At 39.4% G+C, this 6,190-nt stretch overlaps 1 long non-coding RNA gene across 1 annotated transcript; it reads right to left on the reverse strand.

Annotated features, from left to right (window-relative positions):
* Window positions 1-2,591: 2,591 nt before the first annotated feature.
* LOC124883480 lies at window positions 2,592-3,630 on the reverse strand. Its single transcript, XR_007042217.1, has 2 exons — window positions 3,359-3,630; window positions 2,592-3,272 (listed from the first exon to the last, which is right to left on the reverse strand). It is a non-coding gene; the product is annotated as an uncharacterized LOC124883480 (long non-coding RNA).
* Between the last annotated feature and the right edge of the window lie 2,560 nt (window positions 3,631-6,190).

Raw genomic sequence — 6,190 nt, forward strand, 5'->3', positions numbered from 1 at the left:
AATCAGGCCAAAATAAGATCAAGAATAAATGGAAAGAGAGTTAAGTAATACATAACTGAGCTTTCTGCATTTTTATGCCTTTTTTGTCTAAATATGTCATGAAAATACTTAACTAAACCAATATTTGTTTAGGTACATCGATGTGAAATGTTTTTTTACGGATATAAAATGGTAAGAAGGTATGAAATGATCCAGAACCATCTGGAAGTAGCTACAGGAAATTAGCTGCTTGCTTGAACTTGTCCATATTTGCAGTTAGAAAAATAATTCATCAGTTTAAAATGAATAGAACTGTGGAGGCTGGATGAGGTAATGAGAAATATTATTCTGCCACTACGCACAGTCAGGAGGATGGTACAGGAAGTAAAACTAAAATTATCTCCAAGGGTCTAATTTGTCAGCGTGAGATTGTTCCTGTAAAAAGAAACTATTTAATGAACTTCTTCACCAGAAGGTGATGCATAAGGAAGCAGGACTGTTCGTCGCTCTGAAATACCTCTCTGGCTGTTATAACAGAACTCTAATCCAAACAGCCTCAGACTGGGTCAGGTCAGGGCAGGGTGGGTCACTGCAGCCCTTCACTAGAGAAACTCTCAGGCACAAGTTATTTTTAGCGGCTCAAGAGATTGTTACAGGAGCCCCTAGTAATCCAGGTCAGCAGGGGTCATAACCTCTCACACACAGTCCTAAGAATCTTACTGGCTGGCCCATCTAGGAGCCAATGACAGATGGTTTTATCTGGAGCAGCTGTATTTGATTGGATGAGTCTGCACACTAATTTTGTGCTTAAGTAGACAAGTTAAATGAATTAAGAAATTGGATCTAAGCTTGCAGGACAATAACAGAATTACCAGCAGGCGTGATCATCCAGCTCTGGTTGTACAACGGTGGAGCGTGGAATGATGCCAACACCAACGACTTAAGTAACTGAGATAAAAGCAAGGCTTTAAATACTTTTGACTGCTGCAAAGAATAGAAATGTTTAGTTAGTTTGTAAAAACTGTTGCTTTAGAAAAACATATTTTGAGGTTTGGACAGTATTTGTTACCTTTTTACATCGTTGTTCTTCAACTCTGATTGGAAACAATGTGAGCTTGTCTCACTGACTCGCAGAGAAAACAAACTGTCTTCATGATGTTCAATCCTTTCAGATAAAATTCAACATACCCATAATTTTAACCTCCAACACTTTCAAGCCACAGCACAATTCCCAACAGAAGCTACAAAGTATAAACTCTTATACCGGCTTAATTTAGTGTTTTTAGTTTCTCCAGAGGCTGACGGATGTTAAAGTGGAACGTTTAAAGCTGTGGGTTTTATGAAACATTTTAAACAGAGCCTTATGTCTGAATTAGAAACTGTGGTCAACCACAGATATTTGTAATGATTTCCCATTGTTGTAGCCCCACTGGGTTTTCCCTTGGAGAAAATATTTTATGCTTTACTGAGAACAAGCACTGCTCTGAATCAACATTGGGTAACCAGCTGCTGCAAGATGTTGTCCTAATTTTGGTGACAGAAAGATGGTTCTGAACAGAATCAACCGAATTTCTTTAGTTTTAAATGTAAGATGTTTTTACATTATTGCTCCTTGGATTGCAGTCATTAAACATTGGGTAAGACACCAGGATTACAGACTGACCAGGACGCTTTCATTATGCATCTATGCTTGTGTGATTCATACATAATTTAATCCTTGTTTTGCAGAAAAATAGCAACCCTCGCTCTGATAATATCCTAATGGTAACTTATTATGTAGGAAAATTGTAATCTGTATATCTGTATATATAATTTGCCTCATGGACTGGGGACCACAAGAAAGCTTTGATTCACCCATTTACAAATGCAGCAGTCGAGCACATACTTTTGAAAACCTGCAAGGTTTGAATCTTGTTGTAAACTATGAAGCTAATTTATTTGTTTCTGTTGATTATGTCTGTGCCGTAAAAAATAGTTCATATATAGTGTAACTAAAAATGGGGGCTTCTAAGGAGCACAGTGGTTAGCACTGTTGCCTTGCTGCAAAAAGCTCCTGGGTTTGAGTCCCAGCTTTGGGTCTTTTTGCATGAAGTTTGCATGTTCTCCCTGTACATGCATGGATTCAACCCCAGGTACTCTGGCTTCCTCCCAGTCCAAAAACATGCAGGTTAGATCTCTCTAAATTGCTTTGAGAAGTGCGTGTTTCCGTGTTACAATGTGATGGTCTGGAACAGGAGACTGCAAAATATTACTAGATATTTTACTGCCAAGTTAGATATAGTACTTTAAAAAAATGTTAGCACAATCTTCTACAGAATCTTTTATATTTTTTTTACTATGGCTTTAAAATTAAGGCTCATTAGTGAATAAATATAAAAACAATTTCTATTAAAATGTTTTATTTTATTTTATTATTTTAGACGTAAAAAAAGTGTAATATTTCTAGAGGATAAAAATGTAGAAACTCAGAGGGCAGTTCATAGCATAAGACTGATTTGGTAGAATAATTACTTTGAAAGCGGCAAAGTGATGCACTGAAGAATAGAGACACTGCAGTGCTAACTCAAGGTGGTGCTGTTTTATCATGTCCAACTGAATTGAGACTACTTTGCTCCAGCACAGAAAATTTATTTAAATCAATAAACAGATCAGACACTGAAAATGAAAATAGCCCAAAAAAAACCCCAAAGGATTTCTAAAACCTGCATTAATCTATGCAACGGCATAGATTAATGCACTCGGCTGAATGTGTTATAAGTCTCTCATGTGTTCTCTTGGATGTGCCACTCCCTCTTCACATTTCTGTGTAGTCTTCCAAGGTAACCTAATCAAGTTCTTTGCATGAGAAACATGTTGAACACTTTTCATTCTCATTATTCCTGCAGGAAGGGTTCATGTAACAATATAAAACACCATTTAGTGTGTACTTCAAGATCTGACCACCATTTCAGGAACTGCATGTTTGTTTAGGCTATTTTAATATTTGCTGAACATACATTTCTTTTCCTTCAAGGTCCTTGACGTACTTGTGAAAAAACACTTTTGCTTCACGTTGTTCATCATTCCTATTGTCTCTCCAAATGCAAATCATAACTATGAGCTTTAACTCTGAATATTTGGGTTTGAATAGTAAGTCATGCTCGTTATGATCTTCAGTTAGAAACCAACTGTTGAAACCCAGACAGATGAGATTTCTCTGAGAGGTCGGTGTGTCTCTTCAGTTTCACAGCCATTCTCGTTCTTGTTTTTTTGATGACTAGTTTTTTGCCCATTCTCCCAACATATCTGCCACTCTACCAAGCAAGACAGAGTACAGTACAAGTTCAGACCGGAGAGCAACAAATGGAGTTTTGATGAAAATTCAGACTGAAAGACTCACCCTCACCACCTGCTCCATCCAATGACTCCTCCATGCGTCTCCCCTCCATCCAATCAGTGTCAAGTCCGCATGCCTCTTCAGCCAATCACCCTCTGATGCTTCGCCTTTAAGGACTGCCAGTCATGGATCCCTCCTGCTCTTCAGTCGAGCTCGACCTTCCTCCAACCCACTTCCACCATCTTCCTTCCAACCTCTGACAACCCAGGGTTCAGACCAGGAAGCAGGGTCGTAGTTTAACACTCCTCTCTGCAGATTCTGTACTGCTACCCACCCATTACCCTATTAAGACAGTGTCTCGCCCACGGCCAAAATTGAATAGATAAAAAAATAATCTAAAAGGAGGAAATCAGGAAAATCTAATAAAAATAAACACAACTCACTTACTGAACATAAGATCTCTCTCTTCTAAGACTTTGCTAGTTAGTGAGCTGATTTGTGACAATCAGATTGATTTATTTTGCCTCACAGAAACCTGGCTGCAGCAAGAGGATTATGTTACTATACATGAGTCAAGTCCTACTAATTATTAAAATTTTCACATTCCACGAAATACTGGGCGAGGAGGAGGAGTAGCAACCATCTTGATTAGTCCCAGACCAATCAATAGCTAGAACATTTTTGAATATTTAATCCTTAGTTTTCCTCATCCAAATTGCAAACCACTAAAACCACTTCTGTTTGCTGTTTTGTACCATCCACCAGGTCCTTACTCTCAATTTTTAGATCAGTTTTCAGACCTTTTATCTGATTTAGTGTTAAATACAGACAAGGTTATTGTAATGGGGGATTTTACGGGGGAGCACAGTGGAGGGCGATAGTTTTGTTTCTTCCCCTTCACAAATTGATTCTCTTGTTTATAGTATTACTTCATAATTGCGTGATGCATTAGACAATGCAGTCCCCTTGAAAAAGAAGGTAATCATTCATAGGAGGGTAGCTCCCTGGTTTAATTCAGAGCTGCGTACTTTAAACCACAATGTTAGAAAATTGGAGAGAAAATGGTGCTCTACACACCTAGAGGATTCCTACTTAATCTGGAAAAATAGTCTACTGTTGTATAAAAAGACACTTCGTCAAGCTAGAACAGCTTATTTCTCATCATTAATAGAAGAGAACAAGAATAATCCTAGATTTCTCTTTAGTACAGTTGCTAAACTTACACAGAGTCATAGCTCTGTTGAGCCATCCATTCCCTTAGCTCTTAGCAGCCATGACTTTATGGGATTCTTCTTAAATAAAATTGATTCTATTGAAAAGAAAATCTTTGACATACAGGTCCTTCTCAAAATATTAGCATATTGTGATATGAAAGAAAGAAAGAAATTTCTGAACGAATAGGCTGTTCCCAGAGTGCTGTATCAAGGCACCTCAGTGGGAAGTCTGTGGGAAGGAAAAAGTGTGGCAGAAAACGCTGCACAACGAGAAGAGGTGACCGGACCCTGAGGAAGATTGTGGAGAAGGGCCGATTCCAGACCTTGGGGGACCTGCGAAAGCAGTGGACTGAGTCTGGAGTAGAAACATCCAGAGCCACCGTGCACAGGCGTGTGCAGGAAATGGGCTACAGGTGCCGCATTCCCCAGGTCAAGCCACTTTTGAACCAGAAACAGCGGCAGAAGCGCCTGACCTGGGCTACAGAGAAGCAGCACTGGACTGTTGCTCAGTGGTCCAAAGTACTTTTTTCGGATGAAAGCAAATTCTGTATGTCATTCGGAAATCAAGGTGCCAGAGTCTGGAGGAAGACTGGGGAGAAGGAAATGCCAAAATGCCAGAAGTCCAGTGTCAAGTACCCACAGTCAGTGATGGTCTGGGGTGCCGTGTCAGCTGCTGGTGTTGGTCCACTGTGTTTTATCAAGGGCAGGGTCAATGCAGCTAGCAATCAGGAGATTTTGGAGCACTTCATGCTTCCATCTGCTGAAAAGCTTTATGGAGATGAACATTTCGTTTTTCAGCACGACCTGGCACCTGCTCACAGTGCCAAAACCACTGGTAAATGGTTTACTGACCATGGTATCACTGTGCTCAATTGGCCTGCCAACTCTCCTGACCTGAACCCCATAGAGAATCTGTGGGATATTGTGAAGAGAACGTTGAGAGACTCAAGACCCAACACTCTGGATGAGCTAAAGGCTGCTATCGAAGCATCCTGGGCCTCCATAAGACCTCAGCAGTGCCACAGGCTGATTGCCTCCATGCCACGCCACATTGAAGCAGTCATTTCTGCAAAAGGATTCCCGACCAAGTATTGAGTGCATAACTGTACATGATTATTTGAAGGTTGACGTTTTTTGTATCAAAAACACTTTTCTTTTATTGGTCGGATGAAATATGCTAATTTTGTGAGATAGGAATTTTGGGTTTTCATGACATTATGGAAAATAATGAACTTTATCACAATATGCTAATATTTTGAGAAGGACCGGTACTACCGAGGATGATTACTTCATCCTCAACAAGTGAGACAACATTGGAAGTAACTGTAGAACCTTATCTGTGTTTGGACTGTTTTGATCCTGTGGAGCTTCCTGAGTTATCAGAAATATTAGCTTAATCTAAACCTTCAACTTGTATGTTAGACCCAATCCCAACCAAATTATTTAAGGAAGTGTTCCCTCTGATTACCAGCCCCATTTTAGATATGATTAATCTGTACCACAGGCTTTTAAGGTAGTTGTAGTTAAACCTTTACTTAACAAACCTTCACTTGATTGAGATGACTTGAAAAATTACAGACCTATATCCAATCTTCCATTCTCATCTAAAATTCTTGAGAAAATAGTTGCTAATCAAATGTGTGAGCATTTACACAGCAATGACCTGTTTGAAGAGTTTCAG

The sequence above is a fragment of the Girardinichthys multiradiatus genome, chromosome 18, assembly GCF_021462225.1.
Source record: "Girardinichthys multiradiatus isolate DD_20200921_A chromosome 18, DD_fGirMul_XY1, whole genome shotgun sequence".
Classification (NCBI taxonomy): Eukaryota; Metazoa; Chordata; class Actinopteri; order Cyprinodontiformes; family Goodeidae; genus Girardinichthys; species Girardinichthys multiradiatus.